Genomic DNA, 19,175 nt, shown 5'->3' on the forward strand with positions numbered 1-19,175 from the left:
GGAGGAGTGCAGGGGAGCGCCCTGGGCCCTCTCTCCCCCTCTGCTTCTGCTCCGGGCTGCAGGCAGCTCAGACGCGGAGCGGGGTCCAGCTGGCTGGCTGGACGGGTCGGCACTCCGCATCCGCGGGGGTCCCCGGGTGGGGGCCGGGGGGCGGAGCGGAGGCCGCGGCCTTGGCCTCCCAGGGGCGTGGCTCCGCGAAGCCCCGCCCCCGCCCCTCCCCGCCCCTCCCCTTCGCCCTTCCACCCGCCCCCGCAGTAGGAAAAGGAGAGGGAGGAGAGTAGGAAAGTGCTGTTCTGTGGAAAGGGGCGGAAGGAGGGCAGGAAAAAAAGAAAAAAAAGGAAAGAAAAAGGGAACAGAAACATGGCTGTCGGCGGTCTGGACGGCCGCGCCGCGGACAGCTCCTAGGCACCCCGGCGTCCGCACGGCCGGCCGGCCTTGGCGGAGAAGAGGCGCTGCCGCCGCGCGTCCGCGCTCGGCCGTTACCCGCGCTGCGCGCGCGGCGCCCCCCGAGACCCGGCCCGAGGCGGCGCAGGCGCAGAGAGGGCCGCGGCGGCGGCGGCGGCGAGAGCCAGTCCCCCGCCCGGCCCCGCCGAGGGCGCCCAGGCCGCGCAGCCGGTGCGTCCATGTCCCAGGAAGGGCCCGCGCCCTGAAGGAGCGGCGGCAGGTGAGCGGCGGCCGAGGGCCTTGCTTTTGCAGAGGAGCCCTGAGCGCGCGCGCCTTCTCTGGGGCCCGCGCTCCGGTGCGGGGAGGGCGGCGACGCGCAGGTAGCAGCGCGGGGTGGGGAGTTCCGAAGGCCGGCCTGCGGGAGGGGGGGTATCCGAGGAGGCGGAGAGTGGTCGGGGCCGGCGTCCCGGCCTAGTTTCTCCGCGGTTTCCGGGGGCGGGGAGTCCCCGGAGCCTGCGGGGCGTGATGGAGGAGAGGCCGGGCCAGGAAGGGCCTCCCCGCGCCACCGCCCGGGCTCCTGAGAACCACTGGCGAGGGGCGGGGGGGGGGGGGGGGGGGGAGGGGGGAGAGGGGAATCCGGGGGAGGGGAGTCTGGGCCCTCGGGACGCTCGGGACGCCCGGGACGCCCGGGACGCTCGGGTGCGGGCAGGGTGGGGCGGGGATGGGGGCTGTGGCCGGGCGGGGGCTGTGGCCGGGCGGCGGCTGTGGCCGGGCGGCGGGAGGGATCGCGGGGCTCCGGGGCGAGGACGCCGGGGCGCGGGCAGGTGTCGCAGGTAAATTGAGAACATTTCCTCCTCCGCCGCCTACCTGGGCCGCTCCTGGCGACTTCTTTGTTGGGGAAAACTTTTAGAGAAAAAGGCAGGTTCCATTCAGCTCGGAGTGACGAAACACTAAACCAGCGAATGAGCCCTTAGTGCTGACTTTTGTAAAGAGCTGTAACTTTGCTGCATTGAGGATGCTGTTGTGTTTTCTTCCCCCCCCCCTTTTCCCCCCTCCTGCTTCATAGACCTTTTCCCTCCCTCAGGCCGTGCCTCATCAGAACAAATAAGGAATGACCTAGTTTCTAAATAGTACTCCCCCCCCCCCACCCCCACTTATTTGTGTGTTTCACACGGCAAACTTTAGGGCAATTTGCTCAGCTACTTACTTGTGCGAACTTTGAGGGAAAGTGTCGGGTCTGGTAATGAACCTCCTCCAGCCGTCTCTGATTTTTGCCCCAGAGACATTGTCAAGCCTAGGAGTCTGGGAAATGGACTGCAGAATTGAAATCGCCTGCTTAATTGTGTGCAACCCCGTGTTGAGGCGTTCCCCCTGAGCCCAGTTCTTCCCTTTCCATCTCTCCGCAGGTGAAAAAAAAAAAAATAAAAAAAAAATATATATATATATAAAGGGGAGAATATCATTGCTAAGGCGCTAAGTTTTCAAATATTTGATTTGAGGTGGTCATGGGTATTAAGCAGCTATCTGAAATGCAGAGCTATTTTCTGTGTACACGTGAGAAGAGCAAAATTAGTTGCAAAAGGTAAACATTTCTGAGCTTTAATACCTTTTCTTGATTAACATAACCATGAAAAACCCCAGGTCTGTATTTTATTTTGTTGGTACTTCAGTTACAAAGTTGGCAAGCTGCCTTCTTGGTGTGGGACTGGGAACTCGGAAATGAACTTGGGTTTGTATTCAGGAGGAAGCCTCTCATAGAGGCTGCTGTGACTCGTTTTTCTGGTAATGGCAAACTCAGTCTACCCTGTCCCCTCTTTGGTATCTCCTGTGGACATTGAGGATTACCCGTCTAATCTTTTGTGTTACTGGTTTTAGTGAACTGATAATTGTTTAGAATTGTTCATTTGGATAATAGAAAATCCACGATAGAAATGTTGAAGTTGTATTTTGGAGTATTTTACTCTAGAACCATTTGTAAATTAGTGCATTATGTTGTTGAAGTAAGTATAGTATTTTATAGTAGAAACTTGAACTTTCAAGCTGAAGAAATTGGCATGTGAGGATTGTTCTTAAAACGCAAATGTTTTAGCCGAAACCGGTTTGGCTCAGTGGATAGAGTGTTGGCCTGTGGACTGAAAGGTCCCGGGTTCAGTTCCGGTCAAGGGCATGTACCTTGGTTGCGGGCACATCCCCAGTGGGGTGTGTGCAAGAGGCAGCTGATGGATGATTCTCTCTCATCGATCTTTCTAGCTCTCTATCCCTCTCTTCCTCTCTGTAAAAAATCCAAAAAAAACCCCCAAACAAACAAAAAACGCAAATGTTTTAAATTACAAGGAACTGCAGTAGTGTGTAGGTTATAACAACTCATGGTGCCAGACTGGGAAGTTACTTGTTTGAAGTATTCTCTATTAAGAAACATGTTAAATATCTGTGCGATAAAAGCTAACTTGTAGCTATATATAGGATTTTGCATAATGAATAATAACCCAACAAGGTACCTTTGCTCTTTGTATACCTGTGAGTTAAAGACCAAAACATTTTGTATTTTCATTGGAGTTTCTTTGCCAAGACAGATATTGATTTCACATTGGCTTTGCTGCTCAGTTTGAAAGTTGGGTTTCACTTTTATCCTTGCAACTTAAGTACAGGTTGTATGTAAAAAGAAAGCTGCTGAGTCAGAGACAGGTTGTCTCACTTGGTCTTTCTGATTTGCAAAACAGAATTTCTCTTCTAGTTTGAATTTCTAATATAATATGTTTACTGAAACTTAGGTAGTAAGGATAAATAAGCTTTCATAATAATACATGGATTAAAATTTTATCTTTTCTATGCTGGTGCCACAATTTGTACCTCTTTCAGATTGTCAGTTTGACAGACTTGTAATAATGGGGTGCTTTGTTGGAATTGGAGATCCCTTATAAGAGTTAAAACTGGGAGAAAAAGTTGTAAATAGTATACCTGGTGTGAAACAGTAGGTCTTTGGCATTATTATTTGAAATCAATAATGTGGTGAAGGTCTGGGGTAAGGAGTTTTGAGGGGGGGCAAAAGTAGGGAGAATGGGCAACATCTGTAATACTGTCAACAATAAATAAAATAAGAAACTTAAAACTATTTTTGTAGGATGAAGTTAGTTTATAAAGTTCAATGTTTTTCTACTTATACTTGACATAGTACTGTACTTATATAAATAGGAGTAGAGCCAACATTGGTATTTGAAAATCTTTTTATTGGAAAAGAATGTAACATGATTAAAGGAAATTTAAAAGAAAAATTTTAATTCTTATCTTACTTTACATTTTTCTGTACTTTTATTCTATTGTACTTGGATTATATATATTTTTTTACATTTTAAAAAATTTTTTGCTTTTAGAGAGAGGGGAAGGGAGGGAGATAGAGACAGACAGACCGATCAACATTGATTTGCTGTTCCAATTACTTATGTGCATTCATTGGTTGATTCTTGTATGTGCCCCGATCAAGGATTGAGCTGGAAATCTTGATGTGTCAGGACCAGGCTTTAACCAACTATAATACAATAATTGGTCTAATGTTACTACTTCTACCTATACTTGTTTATAATTCTGTTGTTAATGTTCATTTTGTTGTCTTTTTAAGCATAACATACTTTACTGTCACAGTTTATTTAACCCTTTTCTATCTTTGACATTTTAGTATATCTACTTTTTTACTCTTAAAATAATGCTATAATGAAATCACTTTGCTAACACGATGGTCCAAGCCAAATTACAATACTTTTTACATCTTTGAAAAAATAAAGATTTTTTTTGCTGTAATATTCTTTCTATAAATTTTCAATTATGGTCTATATTCAGTATTGTTATGTATTAGTTTCAGGTGTACATTTTAGTGGTTAGACAATCATATACTTACTTTACAGTATGTTCCACTTGATGTTTCTGGGACTCATCTGGCACTATACATATATAGTTATTATAAAACCAGTGGCCCAGTGTACGAATTCTTGCACATCAAGGAAAGTAATTAGAATAAATATTTTATGCTATTCGCCCTTTGTCTATAATAGAAGTGTCAACCAAATTCACGATTGGCAATGACAGATACACAAGTCAGCTTAGCCTTTTATAGAAATAGAATAAACTTGCTTAATTAGAGCTGCTTTCTGATTTAGCTAAACCTTTTCCAGTGCAGTGAAGCAACCCCAACTTCTCTTTTAGGTAATTGTCAGCAACACAGCAATAAATATCAACACAAAGCAGATTATCGTAGATCATGCAGGGAGAACAAAGGGTAAAATATTTAACGGCAGCAGTGTTTGACTATATTGTGCACAATGAGAAAATCTGAAGTCATTTTCAAGGTCCACCATTTTTTCTTTTCAGTCGGGTCAAGTTTCTAAGCTTTCTAAATCTCCATTTTCCAGCTAATGAAAAGAAAATAGGATTCCACTGAGTTTCCTATAAACCTACTTCAGGACTTCTGTGAGGATCAAATGAGATGAAGGATGGGAAAATGCTTCACAGATATTTGGTTAAAGTGTAGAATGTTTCCACCTGGCTATAAAGCAAGTCGTGTTCTTGGGCTGAAGAAACTCCAAGGAGGGTAGTCACTAGGAAGAGGAAACCAGGCATTGCTACATGGTGTCATTACCCGGGCGCCCACAGCCACTGTTTCTGGGCTGGGCTGGCTGTGGGCTGCATTTTTTGCCATGGCAGCATTGGCTGCGATTTGATGGGGTATTACTCTAGGGTTGTGGCGGGGCCTGTGTCCCACTTGGGGGAAACTGAGTGTTGGTTTGTTGGTGCCAGGTCCGTGGTGCCGTTTATTTTTAAATGGCCAGTGCGTGTCATGGCATCTCCTGTATTGAGTGTTTGCCCCCTCATGGTCAGTGCACGTCATAGCTACTAGTCAGATGGACACTTAGCCTTTTAGATATATAGATTGGCCTATTAGCTATATATCTTTTTTTAAGTAGTTGCCTAAGACAACTACTTAACTATTATAAGGGTTTACAATATTTAAGTTATCACAGTTCAGCCTATATAATAAAAGTTTAATGTGCAAATTGACCGAATGGTGGAATGACCGGTCACTATGATGCCCACTGGCCACCAGGGGGCAGACACTCAACTCAAGAGTTGTCCCCTGGTGGTCAGTGCGCCCCCACAGGGGAGCACCACTCAGCCAGAAGTTGGGCTCTTGGCTGGCGAGTGCAGAGAGAGTGGCAGGAGTCTCTCCCACTTCCGTGGAAGCACTAAGGATATCTGACTAATGGCTTAGGCCCGCTCCCAAGCCATCAGTCGGTCATCCCCCAAGGGCTCCCGGACTGCAAGAGGGTGCAGGTCAGGCCTCTAGTCTTTAAATAGTACTATAGGGCGCACCGGGCCTCTAGTCTTTAAATAGTACTATATCCAGAACTCTTAATTCAGTACACTCTGTTCTATGTTCTCTTCCATTCTTTCTCATCATTAAAAATATTGAGCGGTTATGAATATAAAATTAATGTATGTAAAATACTTTAAACATAGCTCATGCTTTTATTTATATTGGGAATAATAGTTGAAAAGTTCATTAAAAGTTCTTGAATCTGCAGATTGGAAGTTTTTTTCCAACCTGCCTCAGCTTCTCATTTCCATGATCACACCCAAGACTATTGGTTATTAATCTGACTGAATATTACAATGGACTGGGCAGCTAAAAAATATTGATAGTTGTGTGCCATCTTTCGAAATTCTTATTTTACAAATGCCCCAGTGCACGAAATTTGTGTATATTAAAAGGGAATTAATTAGAGGAAATATTTTAATATTGCTATTTGCACTTTCTCTATAATAGAAATGTCAGAGATGAAAGAAAATTAGTAAAATGTGTATAAAATCTCCCTCCTGTCAGAGTCTGGGGCACGCTGCGGGACCTAGAATCAAAACCCTGCCCACCACCCACACGTGCTTCGAAAATGCAAGAAACCCAGACTGGGCTGACTCCACCTCCATTGGGTCGACCAAGACCGACCTCACCCCCATTGAGTGAGAACACGACTTGCTTTATAGCCAGGTGGAAACATTTCACACTTTAACCCCCCCTGACAAGCACTTCCGGCAGCCTCAGGTCCCCCACCCAGGGGGTGCAGCCTCAGGTCTCCCACCCCTCCTAGCACTGGGTGGGGGGCTGCAGCCTCAGGTTCCCTGGCCTGGCACTAGGTGGTGGGGAAGGGTGCAGTCTCAGGTCCCCTGTCAAGCCCTGCCAGGCGGGGGGCACAGCCTAAGGTTCCCTGGCCCTAGGTCCCCTGTCAAGCCCTGTTGGGCAGGGGAAGCAGCCTGAGATCTCCTGTCAAGCCCTGCCAGGTGAGAGCCATGGCCTGAGATCCCTAGTAAGTCTGCTGGGTAGGGGGCACTGCCTGAGACAGTGTTACACCTGCAGCTGGGGATGCAGGCAAGCAGCTTCACCTCAGTGCTGGGCAGGGACGCACACAGGCAGCATGACATTAGTGCTGGGGGCAGAAGTCCCTGTCCCTGGCCCCTCCCCCCAGCTCCTGTGCGTGCGCAACCCATTGCCTGGTCGTGACTCAGATACTGTTAGGACCAATTAGTATATTTCTTTATTATATAGGATTGGTCTGATATATTTTTAATGTGTCCCAGCTGGCTTTAATGTGGAGTCAGAGTGGAGAATCATTGCCCTAGACCAGTGGTTGGCAAATTCATTAGTCAACAGAGCCAAATATCAACAGTACAACGATTGAAATTTCTTTTGAGATCCAAGTTTTTTAAACTTAAACTTCTTCTAATGCCACTTCTTCAAAATAGACTCTCCCAGGCCGTGGTATTTAGTGGTATTTTTTACTCAAAGGGCCAAAGAACTGCATGTGGCTCGAGAGCTGCAGTTTGCCACCATGGCCCTAGACTTATCACCCACTCTATAACTTAAAAACTATAAGCATCAAATTTTGACTTCCATGTCTTCTTTTGCCAACTCATATATTCTAGTTTCCTATTTTGACATTTCTGGCATTCCATCAAGACCTCCAGACCATTAGCCAAACCACATTTTCATTGTCTGTCATACTCTCATATATAACTAGAGGCCTAGTGCATGAAATTCGTGCATGGGTGGGGGAGTCCCTCAGTTTGGCTTGCACTCTCTCCAATCTGGGACCCCTAGGGGGATGTCCAACTTCTGATCCTAAACCGGCAGTCGGACATCCCTCTTGAAATTCGGGTCTACTGGCTCCTAACTACTTGCATGCCTGCCTGGTCACCCCTAAACCCTTCTGCCTGCCTGCCTGATCACCTTTATCTTGTCCTCCCCACCAGCCTGATCAGGGATGCTGCAGTCTGGCCTCCCTCTGTGAGAGGTGACCTGGCAGATCAGGGGAAAATGCTGCCCCCATTATCGCGCTGCTGCTGCTGCCGCCACTGCCGGCCTGAGCCTGGGCCCTTCGCAGCCGTCTGTGGCTGCCTGAGCCTTGGCTCTCGCAGCTACTGTGACTTTGTCCGGAAGGATGTCTGGAAGGTTGTCTAGAAGAAGTCTGCTCTAATTAGCCTATTACTCTTTTATTAGTATAGGTTCTTTCCTTACCTAATTACATTGATCCATTGGATGAGAATTTTAATGCCTGCTAGTGCTCTGTACTATTTTGTGGGGTCAAGTTATCAACTCTCTCTTCCTCTCTTTTCTCTAATCAGGGCAAAACTTCAGACCTGATTAAACCCAATTCTTTGCCAGTTCTATGGTTCCTTGAACCTGAGCAGCTTCAATGTGACTGGAGAAAGCAAATAACAGTACTGACTAGGTTCACTTTAAGCTTATGGCCAAAAATATAAACATGTGCCCTTAGCATTAGCTAGTCATTTTTCTCTTCCAGTTTCATTACTAAGAAGTCTGTTTTTCCTTTTCCTACTTTTAGCCAGATATATATGGCCCCTCCATCTATGCTGTTGCCTCTTGCCTATTTAGGAATTTTGCTTCTGGAGTTATCCTTTTTTTTTCTTCCTTCTATATCATCTTTTCTTTCCTGCTGAGTCATTTTTATAAGCATGTAAATATACTGTAACATCTCTGTTTTCTCTCTCTCACACACACATCCACATCCACCTTTCTTATTTACAGCAAAAAACGTCAAAAAGAATCGCTCATACTCATTTTCTCTACTTTCTCACTTTGTCTTATTCTACCTCTCATCAACATTTGACAAAGTTAATTGATTAGTCCCTATTATTTTAAAAAACATCATTAGTTTTCTGGATGCTATAATATTCTGATTTTTTCTTTTTTTTTCTGAATTATGGCAGTTGCTTCTCGGTCTTGTTTTCTAGATTCTCTTGCCTTCTAAAGGTGAAGTGCTCTATGCTTAGGCCTTATACCTTTTCTTTGTGTTATCAGAGAAATGTGTGGATGGTCTTTCTCCATTTCTAGTGGGAGTAGAGTTCTTGGGGTGCCATTGGAATAAGCATTTCCAGAGTCCCTACAGGAGGATAAGATATGCTAGAAAGCTTTATTTGTGTGGAATTACATCCCTGGGATTGCAAAGTCTCATTTCCCTTCATCCAGGCCTGGAAGAGGTGCAGCTGGGGATTCAGCAGAGCTAAAAGTAAAGCCAGTGTCCAGAGTATCCATTCCAAGGTGTACCTGAATTCAAGGGAGCCAAGAGAGTACTAAGAATCCCATGGGAATGTAGAGAGAAAGAGAGAGCAAGGGAGGGGGGGGGGGGGGGGGAGAAAGGGATGGGGGGAGGGAGTGAGAAAGAGAAAGAAAATTCCTTTGTTTAGGAATTTAAGTATTTGAAATCTTCCCATGCTTGCAGTGGCCATACCTACTCTGGTGTGACCTGTTCCTAGGTGTGAGAGACAGACAAGTACCTTCCCTATGTCACTCAGACTTCATTGGGCATGCATCTGTTCTTCGCGTGTCCTGTCCCATCCCCCAGTGGGGGACAGATATTGGTACCCTGGAGAAGGTTAAATTGCAGCTTCCTGACAAAGTTGCACAAATCACATGCCCACAATATTTGACTTCCTCTTTGTCCTTTCCAGTTAATAACTAGGTTATTAAAACAGTATCAATTAGTATTTGACACTTTTTAGGGTATCTTATCTAATTCCATGGTTATAAGTATCATTAGTTTGTTTTTGTTTTTTTAAATATTTTTTTTTAAACATTTTTATTGATTTTGTACAGAGAGTAAGGGAGAGAGATAGAGAGTTAGAAACATCGATGAGAGAGAGAGTCATCCATCAGCTGCCTCTTGCATACCCCCTACTGGGGATATGCCCGCAACCAAGGTACATGCCCTTGACCAGAATCGAACCCGGGACCCTTCAGTCCCCAAGTCGACGCTCTATCCACTGAGCCAAACCGGTTTCGGCGTGATTTTGTTTTTTAAAGACATGTAGAATCACTCTCATCTACAAGTTACTGGTAGCTTCCCATCACATCCTATATAATAAAAGGCTAATATGCAAATCGATCAAATGGCAGAATGACTAGTTGCTATGACACTCACTGACCACCAGGAAGCAGATGCTCAATTCAGGAGCTCTCCCCAGTGGTCATTGTGCTCCCACAAGGGGAGCGCTGCTCAGCCAGAAGCCTGGCTCTTAGCAGGCGAGGGCAGAGGTGGTGGCGGGAGCCTCTTCCTCTTCCACTTCCGTGGCAGTGTTAAGGACCTCTTGGGGAATGTTGTCTGCCTGCTTAGGCCTGTTCCCCATGGGGACTAAGCCAGCAGGTGGACATCCCCCAAGGAGTTCCAGACTATGAGAGGGCACAAGCCAGGCTGAGGGACCCCCGACCCCATCAGTGCATGAATATGGTGCCCTGGGCCTCTAGTTTATAATAAAACCCAAAGACCTTATCTTAGCCTAAAAGGTAATTTATGATACCCCCTTTCACTGACTTCATCTTTGTGCCCTGACTGGGAGTCAAATGTGACTGCCTGGTTCATGGGTCGATGCTCAACTACTGAGCCACATCGCCCAGGCCTGATGAACATTTTGACACATTAACTCTCGCTCTGCATTTTATTATTATTATTATTATTTTTTTACTAAACCATCTTTCCTATATAATAAAAGTCTAATATGCAAATGTCCCCTTGGGAGTTTGACTGGGAGTTCAACTGCTCACTAATTCATGATTCACTGTGACATGAGCTGACCACCAGGGAGTGGGCATCGATGACATGGTGTTGGCAGGGGGCAGCAATGGGGGTGCTGCTGGTCCCAAAGGGCCCTGACAGGCCCCGACGAGAGTTGAACTGTGGCGGGATGGTGGAGTAGGTGAGTGGATGGCACCAGGCTCACCTACTCCACCATCCCAGGGGGGCCCGATCACCCCACAGACAGTGACCAGTGGTGGTGGTGGGGTGTGGGGCTGCTGCCTGGCTCCCAGGTGCTGAGGGAGCCAGGAGGGGGGCCCAGCCCCCATTGATTGCTTTGTAGGCAGGTGGGATGGTGAGGCAGGTGAGGGGGCAGTGCCAGGCCAAGGCAGGTGCCAGGCAGGGCTGTGGGGCTGCAAGGCTGTGAGGCTGGGGTGTGAGCTGGGGCCCAATCCCCTCAGGCTACCCCAAGGCACTGGGCCTCTAGTTTGAGAATAAGTTCAGCATGTATTTCTGAAGAACAAGGACATTCTCTTATACAATACAATAAATACATTAGGAAAATTAGCTTTTTTACAAAATTATCTGATATATAGTCTACATTAAAATTTTCCCAATAATATTCCTTGACAGCATTTCTTTGTTTTTCTGCTTCCTGATCCATTCTAATATCACTGATTATGTTTAGTTGTTACTTACATGGTAGATTACTTGGAGTTTCTACATAGACAGTCCTGTCAGTGAATAGGGACAGTTTTATTTCTTCCTTCTACCTGTAAAAATTTTTTTATTTATTGATTGATTTTAGAGAAAGAGGAAGGGAAAGAGGGAGACAGAGACAGACACTGATTTGTTGTTCCTCTTATTTATGCATTCATTGGTTGATAATTATATGTGCCCTGACCAATGATCGAACTGCAACTTTTAAAAAAATTATATATTTTATTGATTTTCCACAGAGAGGAAGGAAGAGAGATAGAGACTTAGAAACATCGATGAGAGAGAAACATCGGTCAGCTGCCTCCTGCACATCCCCCACCGAGCTGGGAATGTACTCGCAACCAAGGTACATGCCCCTGACCGGAATTGAACCTGGGACCCTTCAGTCTGCAGGCTGACGCTCTATCCACTGAGCCAAACCGGTTTCAGTTCAAACCACAACTTTGATGTATCAGGACAATGCTCTAACCAGCTTAACTACTTGGCCAGTTTTTCTTCTTTTTTTATTTTCTTCTCTTGGGTTTTTTTCCCCCCTGTGTGTGTGTGTGTGTGTGTGTGTGTGTATGTATGTGTGCTTTCTTTCTACTTTCTTAACAATTGAAGGAATAAACTGTTTTGCATATTCACAACTGAAAACCTATTTTTCAGTTGTGAATATGCAAAACGGCCCTCTAAGTACTGCTTTAACTGTATCCCACAAATTCTTATATGTTGTCTTTCCCTTTTTGTTCAGTTCACAATATTTTGTAATTCTTTAAATTTCCTCTTGAACCATAAATTATTTAGAAGTATATTTAAATTCCAAGTGTTTAGAGCGTTTCCTATTATCTTCATGTTGCCACTTTTTTTGATTCTCAGATTTTAATCTTTAATCTAGAATAATACCTTGGACTTTTTTTTCTTCATGATATTATTTGTTTTTTTTAGAATTCTACCCTTTAGTTTGAGTTTGTCTGCCTCATCCCTCATGATTAGATGAAGGCTATGCATTTTTGTCACTGTATAACTAATGTGATGTCCTTCTTAGTGTATCACATCAGAAGGTATGTCATATCAGTTGGACAAATTATTAGTGATGTTAACTTTGATTACTTGGTTGAAGTGGTGGCCACCAGATTTCTGGTGATACATTTTATTTCTTTGTAATTATTAGTATCTCTAGGGAAGAGCCTGAGATTATATAAATATCCTATTTCCGATCTCCTTCTATTCAATGGTTTTAGCATACATTGATAATTCTTTCTCAAATCTGAATACTGTGATGATTGTAATGTGGTTTTTGTAATTTACTGATGAGAGAGAGAGAACACATCTATTTGTTGTTTCACCTAGCGCATTCATTCATGATTCTTATATGTGCCCCGATGGGAGTGGGATGGTAGTGAATCAAAAAACAAAACCTTGGCCTATGGGAATGATGCTCTATTCAAGTGAGCTAGGGTGTACGTAATATGGTTTTTGATCTTTACTATTATGTTTATTAGTTAGCATTCTATTGTGAAGAACATTCCTTTCTTTCCCTCCCCCCTTTTCACTTTTTATAATATCAGTATGTATACAGGCTTAAAAAAAAATCAATGTTATATATATATATATATATATATATATATATATATATAACATTGATTTTTTTTGGGAGATATATATATATATATATATATATATATATATATATATATATATACCATTACTGTCATTCATTTTGATGCTGAATGATTCAGTTTGGCCAATGGGAGACTCTTGAAGCTAGTTCCTGTGTCCTTTTGATTGGACCCCATTAGTCTTTGAGCAATGATTTTGTTTTTGTTTTTGTTTTCTCCTTTGCATAAGATGTTCTAAGGGTATCATGTACTCTTCCTGCCCAGTTTTAGTATTATTGGCCATTTTTCCAAGGAGCTCTAGTATCCTATGGTGGAGGATAGTTTTAAAAAATAGAAATTTAACTGTGGCCAGTTTGGCTCATTGAATAGAGTGCTGGCCTATTGACCAAAGGGACGGGTTCGATTCTGGTTGGTGAACACCTGCCTAGGTTGCAGGCTTGATCTCAGGCCGTAGTCGGGGTGCATGTGGGAGTCAACCAATCAGTGTCTCTCTCATCAATGTTTCTTTCTCTCTCCTCTTCTCAAAAAAAAAAATTTAGGTGTTGCATTTGTTTATTGTTTGTTGGGTGACACTGCTTCTGGATTTTATTTTTAGCAGAGAGAAGGAGGAGATATACATGCATTGTTAACAGTTTTATTGAGCTATAATTCACATACCACACAATTCACTGATTTGAAGTATATAGTTTGTTGGTTTTTAGCATACTCACAATTGTTCAATTATCACCATGATCAATTCTAGAACATTTTTATCACCCCAAAAGAAACCATATAGCCATTAGCAATCACTCCCCATTTCCCCCAACCCCTTAGCTTAGGCAGCCTACCATTCTACTTTCTCTTCTATTTTGAACATTTCATATAAATAGAACCATATGCCGAGACTGGTTTGGCTCAGTGGATAGAGCATCGGTCTGTGGACTGAGGGGTCCTGGGTTTGATTCCGGTCAAGGGCATGTGCATTGGTTGCGGGCACATCCCCAGTGGGGGATGTGCAGGAGGCAGCTGGTCGATGTTTGTTTCTCGCTCTCTATCCCTCTCCCTTCCTCTCTGTAAAAAATCAATAAAATATATTTTAAAAAAAGTTACTTGGGCTAGTTCTTCTTTCATTCCCTTGTATATGGTTATTAGAGGCCTGGTGCATGAATTCATGCATGGGAGGTATCCAGCCGCCAGCCTCAATTGGGGCTGATTGGGTCAGGCCTGGCTGGGGGGAAGGGACGTGGGAGGTTGGCTGATTGGCCCTGTCCCTGATTGGAGTGTGAGAAGCTGATCGGGAGTGGGATGGCTTGGGGTAGGGGCCATGGGCAGTTGGTCGGATGGCCCTGCTCCTGGTCGAATTCCCGGTCAAGGAGAAAATTGCATATTAGCCTTTTATTATATAGGATATTATCAATTTGATACATAGCTTGGTTCATTGACTCACATAATTTTAATGGTGAAGTTAGATTTTTAACCAGGTTAAATTTTTTTAAAGGATGTTTTTATTGATTTTTAGAGAGAGAGTGGAAGGGGGAGAGAGATAGAAATATTGATGAGAGAGAAACATCATTAATCGTCTGCCTCCTGCACACAATCCAGGCACATGCCCTGACCAGGAATTGAACTGCAAGCTCCTGGTGCATGAGTGATGCTCAACCAACTGAGCTATGTTGGCCAGGCTAACCAGGTTAATTTAATGGAATATAGAAATTGTTCTTTTGTAGACTTAACCTTTTAGAACCGGGGTGGTCTGTGGGCTGTATAAGGCCTGCAAAATCATTTGGTCTGGCCCTGCCAGGGCAACTTCAGATGGGACTTGAAATTCAAAAAACCTAGGAGCTTTTTTCATAGCAACCTACATTTATATTAAGTGAATTATATTAAGTGAATGCTATTATAAATATCCGAATGGCCCCTGGCAGAAAAAAAGTTCCCCACCCCTGCTTATGTGTTTGTTAATCTTACTAGTGTTTAATAAATTTTATTTAGTTGCCAACATTTTAAAAATTGGAGATTTACATAGAAATCCTGGGTTCTGACTTCTCTTAAAAAGGCAAAAAGGAAGTTCTGGTTTTGCTAAGTTCATCTGACAACAATTTGGATGGATCTGACTACTAGTGGCCGCCTGTGTTTTCTGGTTCCCATGACTGGCATTTGTGTTTGCAACTCTTCCTGCCCCACTCCTCCTCACCTCTTTACACCTCCTCCTTCTCCCCTCCCCTATGCTTCCCCCTTCCCCCTCCTCCTCATGTTTATATTGTTTTTATTGATTTCATAAAGAGGGAGACAGGGATGGAAACATCAGTGACGACAGAATCATTGATAGGCTGCTTCTTGCATGACCCCTTCTGGGGATCAAACCTACAACCCAGGCAAATACCCTGACTGGGAATTGAACTGTGATCTCCTAGTTCATGGGTAGATGCTCAATCACTGGGCCACACCGGCTGGGCACAACCCTTCTTCTTTGTAAAACTTGCAGTGGCAGGTGTAATAGTAGAGGATTGCAATGCTTTGTGTTCTGAAAAAGGAACTGATTTTATCAGAGATGACTTACTTTTTCACTTTTGTAGTTTCATGACCCAGCCAGCTTAACTGATGTTGATAATGTTTTCTAAATGGAATCACCAAGGACCTATTTCAAATTGCTTATCTGTAGCAAAAGAGAGTATAAAACTGTACTCTCTTTGTTGTTTAAACAAAGTTCATCTTTCATTTTGGATGGTTTGGAACACACAGATATTATTGAAGCTTAAAAAAAAGTATTTTTGTTACAGTGAGAGGAATTGTGTAAACTACATTTAGCCTTGTAAATTGAAGTTAATAACATTTTGCTGATGTCAACAGCATTTACTTATTAAAATGTATGTCATTCTAAACAGTAAGGTGAAATGAAATAGATCGCTAAAGGTTATCTTAGCTGTAGCTGGAAAAAGTAATTTAATGAATTATTAAACTATAAATCTAAGTTTTTACAAGTATTTTAAATTATTTTAAAAAACCCTCCTTGACCTGATTGATATTTATAGAGTTCTCTGTCCAACAACAGAACACTTATTTTGCTAAAGTCCACATGGTATATTTGCTAGGATAGACCATATTCTTGGCCATAAAATGTCTCAGTAAATGTAAAAGAATTAAGTCATACACGTTATAATCTCTGAGCACAATGCAATTAAATTAGAAATCAGTAACTGATGATTCTTGGAAAATCCCTAAGTGTAAAATTTGGAACCTGGAAAACACACATTTATGTATGTATGAATGAATGTATATATGTATTCTTAAATCCTCCACCTGGGGATATATATAGAGAGAACAGAGTGGGGGGAGAGAGAGATAAGAAGGGGAAAGAAACATCCATCAGTTGCCTTCCGTACATGCCCTAATTGGGAATCGAACCTGCAATCCTTAGGTGTATGGGATACCACTCCAGCCAACTGAACCACTCTGCCAGTGCTTTTCAAACATTTTTTTTTATTGACTTGAACAGAGAGAGACAGAGATAGAGACAGCCATCAATTTATTCCACTTTTTTACACATTGATTGGTTGATTCTTGTATGTGGCCTGACAAGATCCAACCTGCAACCTTGCTGTACAGAATTACTCTAACCAACTGAGCTACCGAGGCCAGGGCTGAAAAACATACTGTTAAATACCCTCTTGGACAAATAAAATGTATTTTCTGAAAGGGAAATTAAGATATTTTGAACCAAAAGAGAACATGATAAATTTGTGGTATGCCGCTAAAACGTTGCTTAGGGAGGGATTCATAGCACTAAATACCTACATAGAAAAGAAGAAAGATCTGAAGTTAATGACCTCAGCTTCCAGCTTAATAAATGAGAAAAAGAAGAGCACATTAAATTTTACATAAACAGGAAAGAAAATAATAAAGATAAAAGTAGAAATTACTGGATTATAATACAGAAAAACAATAGAGAAAAATCAGTGGAATGAAAAACTGGTTCTTAGAGAAGATCAATAAAATGGATAAATTTCTACCCAGACTGATAAGGGAAAAAAAAAAAGGACACACAAATTAATAATATCAGGAATGAAAGGGATGACATCACTACATAGTCTACTGATATTAAAAGGATAATAATTGAATATTATAAACAACTTTCTGCCAGGAAATTTGATAATTAAGATGAAGTGGACAAATTCTTTGAAAGACACTTGGTATAGACTGAATGTCTTTGTCCCCTTCTCAAATTCTTATCTTGGGACCTAAACCCAAAAGTGATGGTATTTGGAGGTGGGGCTATGGAAGGTGCTTTGGTGAAGAGGGTAAAACTAAAACCCTCATGAATGGGATTAGTGCCTTTCTAAAAGAGACCCATAGAGATCCTGGCTCTCTTCTGCCAAGTGAAGTTTCAGCAAAAAGACAGTCTTCTGTGAACTAGGAAGCCAGCCTTCACCAGACACTGAATCTGTCAATGCCTTGATCTTGAACTTCCCAGCTTCCAGAATTGTGAGAAATAAATGTCTGCTGTTTATAAGCCACCCAATCTATGGGGTTCTGGTATAGCAGCCTGAATGAATTAAGACAGACACAAAGTATGAAAATATGCTCAAGAAGAAATTGAGTAAACTTTAAAGGAATCGAATTTATAGTTAAAAATCACACACACACACAAAACAAAAACAAACAAAACCCCCCCCCTCCAAATCCAGATGATTTCACAGATGAATTTTATCAAACATTTAAGGACGAAATAATACAGTACCATTCTATACTAACTCTTCTAGCAAATTGAAGAGGAGGAAATTCTTCTCAACTCATTGTCTGAAACATCACTTTGCTACCAAAACTAGATAAAGACATTGCAAGAAAAGAAAACTCCAGACCAATAGCCCTCAGTAACATAAAATTTCAAATGAAAATTTAGCAAATAGAATCTAGAATATAGAAAAAGGAAATATATCATGATCAAGAGGTATTTATCTCAGGATTGTAGGGTTGGTTAATTTAAAAATTAATGTAAATCACCATATTAACTAGAACACGAAAAACCATATAATTTCAGTATTTTTTATCATATATATTTTCAGCAGAAAAAATACATGATAAAATCCAACATCTGTTAATGATAAAAGTCTCAAATAGAAAGGAACTTCCTTGACTTGAAAAAGTGCGTGTATGGAAAACCTACAAGTAACATCATATTTAGTGTAAAAGAAATAATGCTTTCCCATAGGATTAGGAATAAAAGATGTCCACTCTCAAACCCTCTCCCCTTTTTTGATCAAAGAAATGTGTATTTAAACCTTTCTGCAGCATCTTTACTCTTAAACACCATAAACATAAATACAATTATAATACTCATTGGACAATAGATACATTATTATTGTCATGGTAAATTGGTATATTCTTTTCAAAAGATAAGAAAGTAACATATAACAATAGTTACTCAGGCATTTATATACTCTGAAATAGGAAGCTGACTCGAGGCATTTGTAACTTAATAGAAGCCCAAAAGTTTAATTTGGAGAAATGATTATGCATTCTCTTTTACTGTGGTAACATATATATATATGTTACCACAGTAAAAGAGAATGCATAATCATATATATATGATTATGCATTTTATATATATGTAATATGTGTCATATATATGTAATATGTGTCACATATATGTAATGTGTCATATATATGTAATGTGTCATATATATGTAATATGTGTCATTTTAACAATTTGTAAGTGTACAGTTCAGTGGCATTAAATACAAATCAGTGTTGTATGACCTTTGCCACTGTCTACACTCAAAACTTTCTCATTATCTCAATATAAACTCTATACCCATTAAACAATAATTCTTCATTCTCCCTTATCCTAGCCCTTGGTAATTTCTGTTTTACTGAAGTGGAATCATATAATCTTTTTCCTTCTCTGTCTGGTTTATTTAATTTAGCATAATGTTTTCAAAGTCCATCCATATTGTAGCATTGATCAAATTTAATTCCTTCTTATGGCTGAATAATATTCCATTGTATGGATATATTGCATTTTACATATCCATTCATCTGTTGGTGGACACTTAGGTTGTTCTCCCTTTTGGTTATTGTGAAAATTATTGCTATTACTATGATGTTGAGCATTTATTCATGTGCTTATTGGGTTATTTGTATATCTTCTTTGCTTATCATTTCTTTTAAACATTGTACTGGATGATCTAGCCAGCACAGTGAGGCAAGAAAAATAAAAGGCAACTACATTAGAAAGAAAGAAGTAATTGGATTTATTTACAGACACATCATTATCCGTGTAGAAAATTTGATATAACTTTCAAAAAAAGCTCTGCAACTCATAAGCAACTTTAGCATGCATTGCATTATGTAAGACAAATAGATAAAAATCACTTGTAAAAAAAATGCTCAGTCACTAATCATCCGAGAGATACAAATC

The 19,175-nt window shown here is 41.9% G+C and overlaps 1 protein-coding gene across 4 annotated transcripts in view; it reads left to right on the top strand.

The window, feature by feature from the left end:
• The first annotated feature begins 238 nt into the window (after positions 1 to 238).
• The window catches only part of DENND4C (DENN domain containing 4C), a 112,722-nt gene continuing 93,785 nt past the window's right edge, over positions 239 to 19,175 (top strand). For 2 of the 4 annotated variants that reach the window (XM_084898070.1, XM_084898071.1), the window contains exon 1: positions 239 to 664. The gene's annotated coding sequence lies outside the window, so the exon portion shown is untranslated. The remainder of the gene's footprint in view (positions 665 to 19,175) is intronic. The other 2 variants (XM_084898072.1, XM_084898073.1) reach the window with 2 other exon arrangements.

The sequence above is a fragment of the Pipistrellus hanaki genome, assembly GCF_964339955.1.
Source record: "Pipistrellus hanaki genome assembly, chromosome: 11".
Lineage (NCBI taxonomy): Eukaryota > Metazoa > Chordata > Mammalia > Chiroptera > Vespertilionidae > Pipistrellus > Pipistrellus hanaki.